Source organism: Capra hircus, chromosome 16, assembly GCF_001704415.2.
Source record: "Capra hircus breed San Clemente chromosome 16, ASM170441v1, whole genome shotgun sequence".
In the NCBI taxonomy this organism is placed as follows: Eukaryota; Metazoa; Chordata; class Mammalia; order Artiodactyla; family Bovidae; genus Capra; species Capra hircus.
The window spans coordinates 9,145,192-9,165,792 of NC_030823.1; positions in this window are offsets into that span (position 1 = coordinate 9,145,192).

The following is a 20,601-nucleotide window of genomic DNA, read 5'->3' on the forward strand; positions in this document are numbered from 1 at the left end:
TTTCACCCTCCTCTTTCACTTTCATCAAGAGGCTCTTTAGATCCTCTTCATTTTCTGCCATAAGGGGGGGTAAATGCAAAAAATGCAAACTAGTTTTCTAAGGAGGCCTTACAAACTTGAAAAAAGAAGAGAATCTAAAGGCAAAGGAGAAAAGAAAAGATATATCCATTTGAATGCAGAATTGCAAAGAATAACAAGAAGAGATAAGAAAGCCTTCCTCAGTGATCAGTGCAAAAAAATAGAGGAAAACAATAGAAAGGGAAAGACTAGAGATCTCTTCAAGAAAATTAGAGATACCAAGGGAACATTTCATGCAAAAAAGGGCTTAATAATGAACAGAAATGGTATGGACCTAATAGAAGCAGAAGATATTAAGAAAGGTGGCAAGAATACACAGAACTATATATATTAAAAAAAAAAAAAATTCATGGTCCAGATAACCACAGTGGTTTGATTACTCACCTAGAGCCAGACATCCTGGAATGTGAAATGAGGTGAGACTTAGGAAGCATCACTATGAACAAAGCTAGTGGAGGTGATGGAATCGCCAATTGAGATAGTTCAAATTCTTAAAGATAATGCTGTGAAAGTACTGCACTCAATATGCCAGAAAATTTGCAAAACTTAGCAGTGGCCACAGGACTGGAAAAGGTCAGTTTTCATTCCAATCTCAAAGAAGGGCAATGCCAAAGAATGTTCAAACAAATAGTCAACAGGTATATAAAAAGATGCTCAACATCACTATTCACCAAGAAAATGGAAATCAACATCTCAATGAGATGTCACCTCATACCCATTAGAATAATCTTATTAAAAAAAAAAAAACCCAAAAAACAAGATATCAGATGTTGGTGAAAATGTGGAGCAGTTGGAATTCTTGTACACTATTGGTGGAAAGTTATAATGGTAAAGTCACTATGGAAAACAATATGGAGATTCCTCAAAGAATTAAAATATATCTAAGATATGATCTAACAATCCTACTTCTGAGTATTTATCCACAAGAACTGAAATGCAAATCTTGAAATAACTAGTACACTTTTATATTCATTATAGCCTTAGTTGCAATAGCCAAGATGTGGAATCAAAGTAAAAATTCATGGATGGATGAATGCATACAGAAAACATGGCTCTTATAATTATTCAGCCTTAAAAAGAAGGAATTCCTGCAGTATGTGACACAAGCATGAAGCCAGAGAACATTGGCTTATTTGCTTTGTTTCTATACTTCAAATATATCCTATAATAACTATATAATTCTGACTTTTGAGTGTTTTTTCTATTGAAAAATAAAGAGTTAGATTGGATTGCATACTGCAGGCATCATTTATCTAGCAGAACTCCACATGAATGGTTCTCAGCAATTAACATATAAAAACATAAGAAAAGTGTTGATATACTATATACTTTATATTGACTATTACCAAAGGTATGTACTAAAAATATAATAAGAGATTGTTTCTTTTAGATCACTAGGTCATATCCAACTCTTTGCAACCAATGGACTATAGCCCACCAGGCTCCTCTGTCCATGGGAATTTCTAGGCAATGGAGTGGGTTTCCATTTCTTTCTCCAGGGGATCTTCCTGGATCAAAGATAAAACTCATGTCTTTTGCATTGGCAGGTGGGTTCTTTACCACTGAGCCACCAGGGAAGCTCCATAATAGAGATTTAGTTCAGTTCAGTTCAGTCACTCAGTCGTGCCTGAAGCTTTGCGACCCCATGAATAGCAGCACGCCAGGCCTCCCTGTCCATCACCAACTCCCAGAGTTCACTCAGACTCACGTCCATCGAGTCGGTGATGCCATCCAGCCATCTCATCCTCTGTCGTCCCCTTCTCCTCCTGCCCCCAATCCCTCCCAGCTTCAGAGTCTTTTCCAATGGGTCAACTCTTCGCATGAGGTGGCCAAAGTACTGGAGTTTCAGCTTTAGCATCATTCCTTCCAAAGAAATTCCAGGGCTGATCTCCTTCAGAATGGACTGGTTGGATCTCCTTGCAGTCCAAGGGACTCTCAAGAGTCTTCTCCAACACCACAGTTCAAAAGCATTAATTATTCGGTGCTCAACCTTCGTCACAGTCCAACTCTCACATCCATACATGACTACTGGAAAAACCATAGCCTTGACTAGACACGTTTCTAAATCATAATCTCTAAATATTGTCTACATTCAAACCAAATAGAAAAATATTAATTTTATGTACAATTACAAAGGATAGAAATGAAATTATCTTCAAACATGTATGTTTGATACATACCATAAAATGTTCTTTAACCTTTAACATTACTTCTTAGCAAAAAATAAAATGTGAATAGATCTAGTTAAAAAGTGATATGTAAGTTAAAAATTATGTCATCTGGTTATTAATATTAAGCCTACAATATCAAAAATAAAGAGTAAACCAGAGATATGAATATTTATAGTAGAGAAAAATCTATATGCCAATAATTATTCTTAAAATGAAAGCTTGAAAAATCAAAATGTTTAAAAACATTACAACTATAATTGTGACAAAAATACATGGCTCTCCTAGGTAAATAAAAGCAATAATTGAAGATAGTTTTTCACTAACATAATTAGCAAAAGTAACATATATCAAAAAATGGCATGTTATATAATATTAGGTGGGGTTTTGCTATCTTAAAACGTACCTAAAATTCAACTATGTATTAGCAAATTAAACATAAAAATGCATACAAAAGTTTTACACCATACCCAACTGGAATCAATTCTGGCTGTTATTTGAAAATTAGTAAAAGTGATCCAGTTCATCAACAGGATAAAGGAGAATAAACAAATGACTGTATTGATCAATGTAAACAACAACAACATCATCTACTATTTGAAAAATTCCAGCATTCTTTTATTATAAAATTTGCAGAAATCTAGAAATAGAGGGAAACTTCTTTGACTTCAGAACTTCTACAAAAACTCTATAGCTAAAGGAATACTAATGAGAGAAAGCTGACCTTCTGACCCCAAATACAGGAACAAGGCAGAAGGTCCTTTCTGACTACTTTCTATTCAACAATGTGCTGAATGTTATAAAAGAGAAATTATAGAGATCAGAAACAAAGAAATAAAACTATCCTTGTTCACAGATGATATGATTGCCTATGTAACACATTCTGAAGAATCAACAAAAATATCTTGAAACTAAAAGTGAATATAGCCAGTCTGTAGGATACAAAATTCACATTAAAAAACCAATTAATTTTGTATATCAAGAAAAATATATAATACGTATTTGAAACGTAAAAAGTTAAACTGCATCAAAAAGTGAAATATGTGGGTATAAATCTAATCAACTATGTAGAGAATATATTTATGGAAAAATAGAGTACTCTAATAAAAGAAATCAAAATTCTAAATAAATGGAGCTACATTTCATGTTTATGGAGTAGAAGATTTGATATTGCTAACATGCTCAGTTCAGTTCAGTCGTGTCCAACTCTTTGCGACCCCATGAATCTCAGCACACCAGGCCTCCCTGTCCATCACCAACACCCAGAGTTCACTCAGACTTACATCCATCGAGTTAGTGATGCCATCCAGCCATCACATCCTCTGTCGTCCCCTTCTCCTCCTGCCCCCAATCCCTCCCAGCATCAGAGTCTTTTCCAATGAGTCAGCTCTTCGCATGAGGTGGCCAAAGTACTGGAGTTTCAGCTTTAGCATCATTCCTTCCAAAGAAATCCCAGGGCTGATCTCCCTCAGAATGGGCTGGTAGGATCTCCTTGCCGTCCAAGGGACTCTCAAGAGTCTTCTCCAATATCGCAGTTCAAAAGCATCAATTCTTCAGCGCTCAGCCTTCTTCACATTTCAACTCTCACATCCATACATGACTTCTGGAAAAACCATAGCCTTGACTAGACGAACCTTAGTCGGCAAAGTAATATATCTGTTTTTGAATATGCTATCTAGGTTGGTCATAACTTTTCTTCCAAGGAGTAAGCGTCTTTTAATTACATGGCTGCAGTCACCATCTGCAGTGATTTTGGAGCCCCCCCAAAATAAAGTCTGACACTGTTTCCACTGTTTCCCCATCTATTTCCCATGAAGTGATGGGACCGAATGCCATGATCTACGTTTTCTGAATGTTGAGATTTAAGCCAACTTTTTCACTCTCTACTTTCACTTTCATCAAGAGGCTTTTTAGTTCCTCTTCACTTTCTGCCATAAGGATAGGGTCATCTGCATATCTGAGGTTATTGATATTTCTCCCAGCAATCTTGATTCCAGGTTGTGTTTCTTCCAGTCCAGCGTTTCTCATGATGTACTCTACATAGAAGTTAAATAAGCAGGTGACAATATACAGCCTTGACGTACTCCTTTTCCTATTTGGAACCAGTCTGTTGTTCCATGTCCAGATCTAACTGTTGCTTCCTGACCTGCATACAGATTTCTCAAGAGGCAGGTATGGTGGTCTGGTATTCCCATCTGTCTCAGAATTTTCCACAGTTTATTGTGATCCACATAGTCAAAGGCTTTGGCATAGTCAATGAAGAAGATAGATGTTTTTCTGGAACTCTCTTGCTTTTTCCATGATCCAGCAGATGTTGGCAATTGATCTCTGGTTCCTCTGCCTTTTCTAAAACCAGCTTGAATATCAGGAAGTTCATGGTTCACATATTGCTGAAACCTGGCTTGGAAAATTTTGAGCATTACTTTACTAGCATGTGAGATGAATGCAATTGTGCAGTAGTTTGAGCATTCTTTGGCATTGCCTTTCTTTGGGGTTGTAATGAAAACTGACCTTTTCCAGTCCTGTGGCCACTGCTGAGTTTTACAAATGGTGATGGCATATTGATTGCAACTCTTTCACAGCATTATCTTTCAGGATTTGAATAGCTCAACTGGAATGCCATCACCTCCACTAGCTTTGTTCATAGTGATGCTTTCTAAGGCCCACTTGACTTCACATTCCAGGATGTCTGGCTCTAGATGAGTGATCACACCATCATGATTATCTGGGTCATGAAGATCTTTTTTGCACAGTTCTTCCGGGTATTCTTGCCACCTCTTCTTAATATCTTCTGCTTCTGTTAGGTCCAGACCATTTCTGTCCTTTAACAAGCCCATCTTTGCATGAAATATTCCCTTGGTATCTCTAATTTTCTTGAAGAGTTCTCTAGTCTTTCCCATTCTGTTATTTTCCTCTATTTCTTTGCATTGATCTCTGAAGAATGTTTTCTTATCTCTCCTTGCTATTCTTTGGAACTCTGCATTCAGATGCTTATATCTTTCCTTTTCTCCTTTGCTTTTCACTTCTCTTCTTTTCACAGCTATTTGTAAGGCCTCCCCAGACAGCCATTTTGCTTTTTTGCATTTCTTTTCCATGGGGATGGTCCTGATCCCTGTCTCCTGTACAATGTCACGAACCTCATTCCATAGTTCATCAGGCACCCTAACTATCAGATCTAGGCCCTTAAATCTATTTCTCACTTTCACTGTATAATCATAAAGGATTTGATTGAGGTCATACCTGAATGGTGTAGTGGTTTTCCCTACTTTCTTCAATTTAAGACTGAATTTGGTAATAAGGAGTTCATGATCTGAGGCACAATCAGCTCCTGGTCTTGTTTCTGTTGACTATATAGAGCTTCCCCATTTTTGGCTGAAAAGAATGTAATCAATCTGATTTCGGTGTTGACCGTCTGTTGATGTCCATGTGTAGAGTCTTCTCTTGTGTTGTTGGAAGAGGGTGTTTGCTATGACCAGTGCATTTTCTTGGCAAAACTCTATTAGTCTTTGCCCTGCTTCATTCCGCATTCCAAGGCCAAATTTGTCTGTTACTCCAGGTGTTTCTTGACTTCCTACTTTTGCATTCCAGTCCCCTATACTGAAAAGGACATCTTTTTTGGGTGTTAGTTCTAAAAGGTCTTGTAGGTCTTCATAGAACCGTTCAACTTCAGCTTCTTCAGCATTACTGGTTGGGGAATAGACTTGGATTCTAGTGATATTGAATGGTTTGCCTTGGAAACGAACAGAGATCATTCTGTCATTTTTGAGATTACATCCAAGTACTGCATTTTGGACTCTTTTGTTGACCATGATGGCTACTCCATTTCTTCTGAGGGATTCCTTCCCACAATAATAGATGTAATGGTCGTCTGAGTTAAATTCACCCATTCCAGTCCATTTCAGTTCGCTGATTCCTAAAATGTCGACGTTCACCCTTGCCATCTCGTTTGACCACTTCCAATTTGCCTTGATTCATGGACCCAACATTCCATGTTCCTATGCAATATTGCTCTTTACACCATCGGACCTTGCTTCTATCACCAGTCACATCCGCAGCTGGGTATTGTGTTTGCTTTGATTCCATCCCTTCATTCTTTCTGGAGTTATTTCTCCACTGATCTCCAGTAGCATATTGGGCACATACTGACCTGGGGAGTTCCTCTCTCAGTATCCTATCATTTTGCCTTTTCATACTGTTCATGGGGTTCTCAAGGCAAGAATGCTGAAGTGGTTTGCCATTCCCTTCTCCAGTGGACCACATTCTGTCAGACCTCTCCACCATGACCTGCCCATTTTGGGTTGCCCTGCGGGCATGGCTTAGTTTCATTGAGTTACACAAGGCTGTGGTCCTAGTGTGATTAGACTGACTAATTTTCTGTGAGTATGGTTTCAGTATGTCTGCCCTCTGATGCCCTCTTGCATCACCTACCCTCTTACTTGGGTTTCTCTTATCGTTTGTGTGGGGTATCTCTTCACGGCTGCTCCAGCAAAGCACAGCTGCTCCTCTTACCTTGGATGAGGGGGTATCTCCTCACTGCCACCCTTCCTGACCTTCAATGTCAGATAGCTCCTCTAGGCCCTCCTGCACCCGCGCAGCCCAAATCCACCTCTAGATACAATGCAACCTCAATCAGTATCCCAGAAAACTATTTTGTACATATGCTCAACTGCCTGTAAATTCTATATGGAAAGGCAAAAGACTTAGTAAAGCCAAAATAATTTAAACGACTGTATCTAGCACTTAAGATTGTGGTTTCTAGTATCATTCCCTACTAAAAGAATCTAGGACTTTTGGAGAAGTGACTGATTCCAGGACAGGAACAGGAAATAGACAAGAATCAGCTAATGGAAGTCTTCAAAAGCAAAATAAAACACACACAAATGTGCACAATCCATTAAGAAAGGGCATTTCAAAGGTGCATAGGAACCAAGCAAAATAGCCCCACCTGGTCAAAGCTAGAATAATCTGACCAACAAAGTGTTAGATTATATTCCAAAGTATAAAATATCCATGAGTTCATGAAGATATAAATAATTTAATAAATAAATACATGGAGATTGGGAGATAAATCTCAGGGAGAATTTTTTTTTAAATATGTAAATAATCCTCCCTTGAGGAAAAGGAGCATAACTTCCCATTTTTAGATGTGAGTGTACTGGCCTATTTCCAAAGATTAGAGCATGAAAAGGAAGAAAAAAGAAAAACTTTACAGCGCAGAAAACTGTCAAATACAATCTCAGTCACATGATCAAGGTCAATATCAACATAAATCAGGCAGATAAGCATGTAACCTTGATATGATGCAACCAAAGTGGCATTTTACCTCTGTGGTCTTTCTCCCCAAAAGACACAGGAGCAGTCTAATCATGAGAAAAACATCAGGAATGGTCCCAATTGAAGGACATGTTACAAATGGCTGACACATACTCCACGCAGTTTTCTTTTTTAAGAAAATTATTTAGTTTTAATTGGAGGATGATTGCTTTATAAAATTGTGTTGGTTTCCACCATATATCTACATAAATCAGTCATAGGTGTATGTATTTTGAGGAAAGTTTTTTTCCTTTCTTTATGAGAAACAAAGAATGTTTGAACCTAGGAGGTATAATAACTAAATGTAAGATCCTGAATAGGATTCAAGAACAGAACAAGTAAAAAAGTAAATAAAGAAATTTGAACTATAGTATTTGGGTAAAAATAATATTATCAATATCTGTTCATTAATTGTAACAAAGTTTCCAAACTTATGCAAGATGATGATAATAGGTGAAACTAGGTATGAGGTAGTTATACAGGACTTCTCTGTATTATTTTTTAAATTTTTCTAGAACTAAGGATACTAAAAAATTTATTTAAAAATAGAAATAAAAATGTTCTTATATTTCTTTTCATTTTAATTCTTAACCTCTTGAAAGTTTTATTATGCTTGTCTTTCTTTTGCATTTACTTTCAAAATACTCCTGGACATTTGCTTTTCTGCTCAATCATGTCTTTAATTAGAATAAAATACACTTTTGTTTATAGTTCTCAAGCTGTCAAGGTAATTAATCTGTGGAAAAAGAAAAGAAATGTAAAGACACTCTTTCTTCTAATATAGAACACGAGAGCTATACTGATATTTATAAATTATATGTGCATTTGTTAATTAAGTATCACTAGAGGGAATTTCAGAGAAGGCAATGGCACCCCACTCCAGTACTCTTGCCTGGATAGTCCCATGGATGGGGAGCCCTGGTGGGCTGCAGTCTATGGACTCGTACAGAGTTGGACACGACTGAAGCGACTTAGCAGCACCAGCAGAAGGAATTTGGAAGTAACTGTAAATTGTTATCACAGAAATCTGGTGGTTGTTTCTGAGACAGACATGACAAGAGGATAAAAATAATAAAAAGGCAAAATGGAGTTAAAATCCTTTAAATGGTATTGTTGAATTAGATTATAATATGTAACTGTAAAAGTCAGTTTTCTTGCTTTCTCATTATAAAGTTAATAAAATGCTTTTATTCAGAATGATTAATATATACCTTGCAAAAAGTTTATTACCACACATGCTATTACATTTGTCAAAAAAGTCAATATGAGAATTTAATGTAATTTGGAAAACTAAGAGAGCAGAAAGTAAAGTTTGAAACCAAACTATGTGTATGAAAGTACATGGTAAAAAGCTATACAAATGTAAACATAATGGAACATAATTTCTTAATGATTGATGGATATACATACTTGAAAGCATACCATAGCTTGTCACGTTATTGCTGAAAATATCTATTATCTGGTATAAACAAAGTTAATATTTACTTCCAAGTGGAACGAAACAACAAAATATGTGAAACAATATTCATGCTTGGGAAGGTATCAGAAGAATTGGTAAAACTAAAATAAGGAACTTACCTATATAATCAATTAAGTCGTTCTTGCTAATGTGTGCACAAGATATAGTTTTTAGATTGAGAGACCCCTAAAGTAAAAGTTAAAGTTTATTGTTGACAATGTAAAATACATAGTCTTTACATGTGCATCAATTGAACATTAAAAAATAAAAACCACACATAAAAATTTACCGTCCATCTTTGAAAGACTGACAATGATCAGTAAATATTTTTTAAAATGAATGGCCTCCTAAAACAGTTGACTATTTAAGATTTATTAAAACTCATGATTTTACTGTAAAAACTGTTATTGGAAAACTCAAAATGGTAAAAATGTACTTTATTATGCTAGTGGCACTATTTAAAATATACTTTTTTCCCATAAATGTCAGAATTTTGATATGAACTAGAGAATGGAGGTTAAAAGTGATTAGCTGACTACATTCTGAAAAACTAGTTATTTTCAAACTCTTGACTCACAGAAGTGCAATCAAACAAATGTGTGTCCATGGTACAACACAAAAAATAAAAGTGTGGAGTCATGTCTATTTAAAATCAAATGTATAGCTCACTTCTTAACTGGTAAGACTGTACATCAAATTTCCCTCAACTGAAAAAAATAAATGTTTCCCTAGGATAAAAAAAAGAATATTAACTGAGTAAAATCCATCCTTAAATATTTAAAGAGATGAGAGCCCTGATGAAACAGAGTGCCAGCAAACCATCTATCTGCAAGTGTTCATAAATTTCTGATGCATCTCTGGGACGAGCTTTAAGTACTTATTATGAACTAACCAGCTGAATGAAAATTCATCATTCTAGTGCTCAGTTAACATTAATGCTACAAATCAATATATACATGAGATTGTAGAATGCCAACGATTGTGTAATCTCAGAAAATGTAGAGATTGATTAACATCTCATCTGTAACACAGAGGTACCAGGTTCATGTCTTGTATATATTAATGTTTTATTAATCAATGCAATGCATATCATAACTTTCCCTTCATATTGCATTTGAAAGAAAGTATTATTTAATTTCATTCAACAATGGCAACAATTTTCACTCTATCTTATACAGAATATTGAGATATTGTGCCCCAAAATTGATTCTCCTGCCAGGTTAGTTTGGGAAATCAGAATGCAATTACCATTGGTTATATGTTCACAATGCATATTTGCTGCAAGAAGTTCAGTAATGTGATTTTCCTGAGTTTCCTAAATATATCTGGATTGGAAACATTTGTGGAAGGAAAAAGATTATGTATCCTTACTTTAAAAAATGTTTATATGAGGAAAGCCTCAGTAACTACAATACAAACTTATTCTGTAATAACCCTAGTCCATCACTGTACCTTCACAAAACAGACTCTCCTTCCTATTATAAATGCTTTTTCACTTTAAAAGCTCAAATGGGTCATAGTAATCTTTCAATATCATAACTAGACACTAGGCATCTCAAGAGGAAAAAGGATCATACTATAGAACTTCAGAATTGAAACAGTGCTTGAAACAGTATCTTAAACATAATATGTACTAAAATAGCATTGATAAACCTTTCTTGCATCTTCTCAATCCTTGTCTCTAGGCTATTTATCTGTGATTCCATTTTGATTTCAAGATTTTGGATCATTTTCACTATCAATATTCGGAATTCCTTCTCCGGTAGATTCCCTACTTCTTCCACTTTTGTTTGGTTTGGTGGGCAACTCTCCTGTTCCTTTACCTGCTGTGTATTCCTCTGTCTCTTCATCTTGGTTATATTGCTGCCTTTGGGGTGGCCTTTTTATATTCTGGGAATTTGTGGAGTTCTCTTTATTATGGAGCTTCCTCACTTTGGGTGGGGTTCTATCAGTGGCTTGTCAAGGTTTCCTGGTTAGGGAGGCTTGTGTTGGAGTTTTGGTGGGTGGAGCTGGGTTTCTGGGAATTATAACATGTATACTGTCATGTAAGAATTGAATCGTCAGTCCATGTCTGACGTAGGGTGCAGCTTGCTTGGGGCTGGTGCATGGGGATGACCCAGAGAGATGTTGTGGGGAGGGAGGTGGGAGGGGGGTTCATGTTTGGGAACGCATGTAAGAATTAAAGATTTTAAAATTTAAAAAAAATAAAAAATTTAAAAATAAAAAAAAAAATAAAAATAAAAAAAAAAGAGAAAAAAAAATAATAAAATAGCATTGATAATTTGGATATTGATGTTCCTGACCTAAGGCTGTTTCTACATTTGATGAAGAATGAGTTGAGGCACAATATGTGTTATATCTGAGTGTTTAATTCAATACCAAAGTATATAAGACAAGAAAATCCAAATGGAATCTTAACCATAAGATATTTTCCAGGCAATGGACCTGTGTGTCCCTAGCCTAAGTTCCCAAATCTACATAGATCAGTGTAATTTTAAAAATACATTAGGGGAGGTGAGGTCAGCAAAATGGAGGGTTAGGAGGTTCTAACACTTATCTCACAGACCCAACCCCCCCCCCAAAAAAGCAACAAATAAACAGCTGCAATTCAACAAAAATAGCTCAGGGGAAGCTCTGGATTACAGAAAAGCAGCAGCAAAAATTCCACCAAGATAAAAACTGAGAATGGCCACATAGAAAATCACAGGGAACATTTTGCCTGCATCGCCCTATCACCCCATCCTCCAGTCAAGAACAGCACAGTGCCAGGTGGGACTGCCTTAGAAGAAAGATAGCCCACAGGAAAGAGAGAGCAGGAAGATCCCTGGAAGCCTAGCCACATGGATTCTTGCACACTTTGATAAAAATATCTGCTACAAACTTCATTAAAGCTGACCTCAGCTGATGGGGCTGCCTAGAGCACCCCCCCCACCCCGCCCCGCTATACCTACTCCAGGGGATAGGGTGTCACTATGATGAAACCTGCTTGCAAGGGGCCCCAGTCAGTGCTGGGCTCTGCTCTCCAAAACCAGGTTACATAGTGCCTCAGAACACACAGACCAAAGCTGTCAATACTCAGACCTGTTCACAGTTCCAGGTCATAGATTTGTCCCAGGATATCTGGGTAGCCTCTTCTGAGCTCTGGTACAGGTTCCCAAAACAAGGCATTGATGCATCGTGACATGCTGCTGCTTTCCTGCTGCTGTCCCCTGCAGCTCCAGCTGAGACTTAGATCCACCATCTCCAGGCTGTGTTAATACCACACCCTGCCCTCTGTGCCTAACCCACTAGTCCTTGTCATTTCAGGACCTCTGCCGCTGCTGCACTGACCCCTCAGCCAGAGTTACCGTGGTGATCTCCAGAGACACAGACCCTTGGTTCCACAGGAGATCTACACATGGCCACACCTTAGACAGCAGTACTACTGTAGCAAGTCAACATGTACCTCAGTATCCAGGTGATATGCTAGCTCTGCATGTGCCTGATCTCAGGATTTTAGCTCTGCTGTTGCTCTGAGTGCCAGCATGTGAGACCAGATTCTAGGAGGGATCCCCTTGGCTACAACCTCCTTTCCAAGGCAAAAACAAACAAACAAACAAACAAACAAGAGGACCCTAGTAGCCTTGTCTCTGGTGGTGGTGGTTTAGTTGCTAAGTCATGTCCGACTCTTGCTAACCCCATGGACTGTAGCCTGCCAGGTCCCTCTGTCCATCGGATTCTCCAGGCAAAAATACTGGAATGGGTTTCCATTTCCTTCTTCAAGCTTTGTTTTTAAGGATACTCATAACCCTAATCACGACTGCCAAAATGACCAATGAAGTCTTGGCTACAGAAGACACCCCTCCCCACAAGTCATGTACCATACCTAACAGAGTTACAGCTACAGAGCTGCTGGGCCACCATGCCTTACAAAGAACCAAAGCTACTGCAACCCATCCAGCTGGTGTCCTCACTGCCACCATGGGGTGAAAGTCTTTCCGCATGGAACCGAGTTCAAAAATATCTAATGAGGTGACTGTGCCCTTAGTTGTACCAACATCAGAACAAAGACATGAGAAACACAAAAATCCAGGAAACATTACACCAAAGGAAAACAATTTTCCAGCTCAGTTGCTCAGTCGTGTCAGACTCTTTGCGACCCCATGAATTACAGCACGCCAGGCTTCCCTGTCCATCACTAACTCCCAGAGTTCACTCAGACTCACGTCCATTGAGTCCGTGATGCCATCCAGCCATCTCATCCTCTGCTGGCCCCTTCTCCTCCTGCCCCCAATCCCTCCCAGCATCAGAGTCTTTTCCAATGAGTCAGCTCTTCGCATGAGGTGGTCAAAGCACTGGAGTTTCAGTTTTAGCATCATTCCTTCCAAAGAAATCCCAGGGCTGATCTCCTTTAGAATGGACTGGTTGGATCTCCTTGCAGTCCAAGGGACTCTCAAGAGTCTTCTCCAACACCACAGTTCAAAAGCATCAATTCTTCGGCGCTCAGCCTTCTTCACAGTCCAACTCTCACATCCGTACATGACCACTGGAAAAACCATAGCCTTGACTAGATGGACCTTTGTTGGCAAAGTAATGTCTCTGCTTTGCAATATGCTATCTAGGTTGATCATAACTTTTCTTCCAAGGAGTAAGCATCTTTTAATATTATGGATGCAATCACCATCTGCAGTGATTTTGGAGCCCCAAAAAATAAAGTCTGACACTGTTTCCACTTTTTCCCCTTATATTTCCCATGAAATGATGGGACCAGATGCCATGATCTTCATTTTCTGAATGTTGAGCTTTAAGCCAACTTTTTCATTCTTCTCTTTCACTTTCATCAAGAAGCTTTTTAGTTCCTCTTCACCTACTGCCATAAGGGTGGTGTCATTTGCATATCTGAGGTTATTGATATTTCTCCCGGCAATCTTAATTCCAGCTTGTGCTTTTCCAGCTCAGCGTTTCTCATGATGTACTCTGCATATAAGTTAAATAGGCAGGGTGACAATTTTCCAATAACTCTATGTAAAAAATGTTGATCCGCAAGTTATCTAAAAGGAATCAAAATCATTGATTTAAGAAAGCTGAGCAAGTTGCAAAAGGCTGCAGATAGACAATTCACTAAACTCAGGAAAACAATGCATGGACAAAATGAGAATTTCAACAAAAAGAAACCATAAAAAAGAACTAAACAAATTCTTAAAATGAAGGACACAATGTGTAAAATAAAATATGAAATAGAGAACTTCAACAGCAGACACAATCAGACAGAAGATAGAACCTATGAACTTCAAGAAAGATCTCTAGATATTATCCAGTCGAAGGAGGATGAAAAAAGATACTGGAATGAAAAGAGTAAATAAGATCTACATGAACTATGGGACACGAGCTAACAAAACTAAACATGTTATGGAAGTTTAGATTAAAATGAGAGAAAGGGACAAACCATTTATTTCAAAAAATAATGGCTAAAATCTTCCTCCAAACTGTAGTTAAGATATGGCCATTCAAGTACCAAAAGCTCAAATATCCCCAAAGGCATTCCACTCAAAGAGATCTTCACTGAGAGTGGGGGTAATTATATTTATTTCAGGCAAAATAGACTACAAGTGTAAACCTGTAACAAGACACAGAAAGTCAGTATATATTAACACAAAGGTCAGTTCCTGAAAAGGATGTGCTATTGTTTAGTTAATAAGTTGTATCTGGCTCATTTGTGACCAAATGGACTGTAGCATGCCAGATGCTTTGTCCATGGGATTTCTAGGCAAAAATACTGGAATGGGTTGTCATTTCCTTCTCCAGGGAATATTCCTGACCCAGTGATTGAACCCACATCTCCTGCATTGGCAAGAGGATTCTTTACCACTGAGCCACCAGAGAAGCCCAAAGAAGATTGAAAACTTGTAAACATACACAAACTCAATATGGTGCATATAAATATATCAATTATTAACTGATTTGAAGAGAAAAATATATAGCAATACAATAATATTAGAGAACATCAATATCTCACTGCTGACCATTGCTAGATCATCCAGGCAGAAAATCAAAGAAAATAATAGATTTGAATTATATTTTACATCAAATGAATAGACATACACAGAACATCCCATCCAATAACACCAGAATACACATTTTTCTCAAGCACACATGGAACATTCTGAACAGACAATATGTTAGATCACAAAACAAGTCCCAAGAAATTTAAGAAAATTAAAATATAAGAAGTATCTTTTATTACCACAATGGTATGAAACTAGAAGTCAAAAGCAGGACAAATGCTAGAAATTCACAAATGCGTGACAATGAGACAACACATCTCTGACCAACTAATAGATCAAAGAATTAGTCAAAGTGTCAAAAATTATGTTGTGGGAAAAAAACAGTGAAAACACAACATACCAAAATTCACATGGTGGAGCAAAACCAGTTTTAAGATGGGTGATTATAGTGACATAGGGTTACATTTTTTGAAAATCTCAAATTATCTCACCCTGATCTTAAATCTCAAGGAAAATATAGTAAGAACACACTAAGTTTACAGAAAGAAAAACTATGAAGACCAATGTCAAAATAACTGAAAAAGAGACTAGAAAGACAATGAAATACCAACACAATGAAGTTTTTTCTAAGTTAATAAAATTGATAAGTATTTTTAGCTAGACTCACCAGGAAGAAAACAGAGGTGATGCCATTTTATGAATTTATAAATGAGTGAGGAAATCATTGTGATACCACAGAAATACAAAGGATTGTAAGATACTACTATAACCAAGTATATACAAAGTAAATGTAAAACCTAAAAGAACGGCATTAATTCCTAGAAACAACTTACCAAGACTGAATCATGAAACAGAAATTTGAAGAGATTGATAGCAAGCAAGAAGATTTAACCAATAATTTATAAATCTTCCAGCAAGTAAAAGCCCAAGAGTAGATGGCTCCACAGGTGAATTCTACCAGACATTTAAAGAAGAATAAATACAAGTATTTCCCAAAGTCTAACAAAAAATTAAAGAGGAAAGAGCTCATTAATGAGATCAGCATTATCCTGACTAAAGACTGACAAGGACTTTACAATCCTGACAAAGGCTTACAGTCAAGGACACTGCAAGGAAAAGAAAATTGCAGGTCGATATGTCTGATAACATAGGTGCAGCCATTCTCAACAACTTGCCAGCAAGCTGAGTTCAAGAATACATTATAAAATGATCTACATTATGAGACTTAATTTTGCAATATACAGATGATTCTAAATATGCAAATCACTAAAGATGATACACCACATTAATAGAATGAAGGAAAAAGATAATATGATTATTTCAATAGGTATCAAAAAATACCTGAAAAAATTCAATATTCATTCATAATAAAAATTCTCAACAAACAAGTAATAGAAAGAAAGCTCCTTGGCATAGTAAAGACCTCAGCTAATATCATGTTTAGTGGTTCAAAATTAAAAGATTTTCCTCTAAGATCAGAAACAAAAGAAAGATGGCCATTGTTACCATTTCTATTCAACATAATACTAGAAATGCTAGCCACAGTAAGTTAACAAGAAACAGAAATAAAAAACTATCCATATGAGAAAGGAAGATGTAAAATTATCTATTTGCATATGATAAAATCTTATACATAGAAAACTTGACAATATTCACCAAACAAAACTGTTCAGTTCAGTTCAATTACTCAGTTGTGTCCAACTTTTTGTGACACCATGAATTGCAGCATGCCAGGCCTCCCTGTTCATCACCAACTCCTGTAGTTTACTCAAACTCATCTCCACTGAGTTGGTGATGCTATCTAGCTGTCTCATCCTCTGTCATCTGCTTCTCCTTCTGCCCTCAATCTTTCCCGGCATCAGGGTCTTTCCAATGAGTCAGCACTTCGCATGAGGTAGCCAAAGTATTGGAGTTTCAGCTTCAACAGAAGTCCTTCCAATGAACACCCAGGACTGATCTCCTTTAGGATGGACTGGTTGGATCTCCTTGCAGTCCAAGGGACTCTCAAGAGTCTTCTCCAACACCAGAGTTCAACAACATCAATTCTTCTGTGCCCAGCTTTCTTTGTAGTCCAACTCTCACATCCATACATGACCACTGGAAAAACCATAGCCTTGACTAGATGGACCTTTGTTGACAAAGTGATGTCTCTGCTTTTTAATATGCTGTCTAGGTTGGTCATAACTTTCCTTCCAAGGAGTAAGCGTCTTTTCATTTCATGGCTGCGATCACCATCTGCAGTGATTTTGGAGCCCCAAAAAATAAAAAGTCTGACACTATTTCCACTGTTTCCCCATCTATTTCCCATAAAGTGATGGAAGCAGATTCCATGATCTTAGTTTTCTGAATGTTAAGCTTTAAGCCAACTTTTTCACTCTCCTCTTTCACTTTCATCAAGAGTCCCTTTAGTTCTTCTTCACTTTCTGCCATAAGGGTGGTGTCATCTGCATATCTGAGGTTATTGATATTTCTCCAAGCAATCTTGATTCCAGCTTGTGCTTCATCCAACCCAGTGTTTCTCATGATGTACTCTGCATATAAGTTAAATAAGCAGAGTGGCAATATACAGCCTTGACATACTCCTTTTCCTATTTGGAGCCTGTCTGTTAGGATAAAATAATAAAACTGCAAGATATAAAATTAACTTCAAAAATCTTGCATTTTATACACTAATGAATTATGGAGAAATTAAGGAACAGTCCTATTCACAACAGTATTAAAAGCTGTAAAATACTTAGGAATAAATCTAACAGAGGTGAAAGACCCGTACACTGAAAGCTAAATATATTGATGAAAGGAAGTTAAAAAGATACAAATAAATGTCAAGCTATTCCATGTTCTTGGATTGAAATAATTGAATTAATTTGTGATAATGTCCAAAGTATTTGAAACAATCTAAAGATTCAATGTAATTTCTATCTAAATTTAAGTGGCATTTTTCACAGAAGTAGAAAATAAAGCTATTCAAATATTTGTGCAGAAGCAAAAGGACTTTGAATAGCCAAAACAACTGTGAGGAAGAACAAATCAGGAGATGTTGTACTCTGATTCTAAATTATAGCACAAAGGTATATTGTCATAACACTAAAGTATGGGCTAAAAACAGGCACACAGACTAATGAATCAGAGCTCAGATATAGGCCACCATATGTGTGGTCAACTAGTATTTGACAAGAACATAAGAACATAATATGGAGAAATACAACCTCCTCAATAAATGATGCTGCTGGAAAAAAAACTTGATTTCCACATGCAAAAGAATGAAACTGGACCCCAGTCTTATGCCACTCATAAAATTAAGTCCAAATAGATCAAAGATTTCGATGTATTAATAATACCTGAAACTACAAAAATTCTAGAGGAAACCATTGGGAAAAAAGACCCTTGATATTGGTCTTGGCAGTGATTTCATGGACAAAACACTGAAAGCAAAAGCAACAAAAGTGAAAAAGTGGGAGATTTTAAAATTAAAAAAAAATTAAAAAATTAAAAGAAAAAACACAACTAAATATCCTTCTGTGTAGTAAAGGAAACAATCAGTAAATTGAAAAGTCAATCTAAAGAATGAAGACAATGCCCTCATATCGGGTAAGGGATTAATATCCAAAGTATAAAAAGAGGGTGTACAACTCAAAAGCAAAAAAGAAAGAAAAAAAAAATGAAGTTTAAAAATATACAAAGAATCTGAGTAGGAATTTTTGCAAAGAATACTTACAAATGGCCAATAGGTATATGAAAAGGGCTCAGTACCACTAATCATCAGGAAAATGCAAGTCAAAACCACAATGAGATATCATGTCACACATTTTAGGATAGCTATTATCAAAAAGACAAGTGAAAAGCACTGGTGAGAATGTGGAGAAAAGGCAACAATTACACACTGTTGGTGGGAATGTAAAACAGCACAACCATTACAGAAAACAATATGGTCATTTCTCAAAAATTAAACTACCTTATGATTCAAAAATTTCATGTCTGCTATTTACCCAAAGGAATTAAAATCAGTATCTTAAGAAGATGCCTTCATACCATGTTCATTGCAGCAATGAAAAACAGCTAAGACATGGAAGTGAGCTAAACATCTTTTAAGGGATGATTGGATAAAGAAAAAGTCACATATAAATATAAGTATATATAATTGAATATTATTTATTCAGCCATAAAAAGTAAGGAAGTCTTGCCACTTGCCATAACAAAGCAACATGAATATGAATCTGCAGGTCATTAGGCTAAGTGAAATAACTCAGACATGGGAAGACAGATACTGTATGGAATAACTAATGTGTGAAATCTCTTTTTAAAAAGCAATTAAAATAAATACATTTATATTTTAAAAAAGCTAATTATCAAACAAAAAGAGGTTAGAATGCTGATTGCCAAGGGGCTAGGGGAGTAGGAAATAGGGCAGTATAGGTCAAATAATGTAAATTTTCAGTTATAAAACAGAAAATTTTGAGGATCTAACACATAGCATAGCTACAATGATTAATAATACTCTACCATATACTTGAATGTTCCTGAGAGTAGATGTTAAGCATTCTCATCACACACACATTCACAGACACACACATACACAGAGATGATGAATGTTAATTATGTTAATCTGGTAATCATTCTACAATGTGTATGTACATTAGATCATCATGTTGTACACTTGAAATATATACAATTATAGTTGACAAATTTTCCATCAATAAATTTCAAAAATTCATCAAATAAGCAGGAAATTTAAAAATAGGTACAGAATATTCACTACTTAGACTGCTTAGTTTAAGGAGATATAATTACGTAAAATGGTTTTATGAAATGAGCAGGATTTTGACAAGACTGCAATCCAACTGCTAGAATTCAGATAAACTTTATATGAATTCATAAATTTGTGTTTGAATAAATGTTTATATTAATTTTAATTCACCTTTTTCCTATACTAATAACTAAACAGCTTTTAAGATTTTCATTGAAGCTATTATTTGAAAAGTTATTAGAAAACAACAAATGCTTATCATATCTCTGATATATTACCTCAAAATTAATTATGTGAATCTGTTTTAATATCAGAGAAAATTGTTCTTCTGTCTCACTCTATATCAGTTTTAACTAATTTTTTTCCAGGAGACCTAATAATAGATTACAAAAACCTTAATGATCACTTATGTGCTCTTTATGTCTCTCATTTTATTTTTATCCTTTGTTTCCTAAGTCCTGAGTTTCCAACAGTGCTTACTTTTATACAAGACAACTTTTAAAAAATTGTAAAGTAAAGCTGTTTTTCCATCAATTTTCTTTACAAAAAAATTATAAAGAAAAGATGTTTTCCCATCCCTTCTGATTTAAATATTTTGAATACAAGTCTGCTTAATTTTTATTCAGTTGTTTTTGTTAAGGTAGTCATGAATTCATGACCTGGCACTTATCAGAACATTTAAAATCTGCATGGAACAGCCCATTATATCCCAAACTTCTCAGAAAAAGCATTATATCACTCCCTCTGTCTCACCCAATGAAACTGAAAAACTACTAATTGACAGAAATAAATTTAGTGTTCTAAATATAATCTACCATTTTATGGGCATAAATGATTGAGATATCTTAAAAAAAG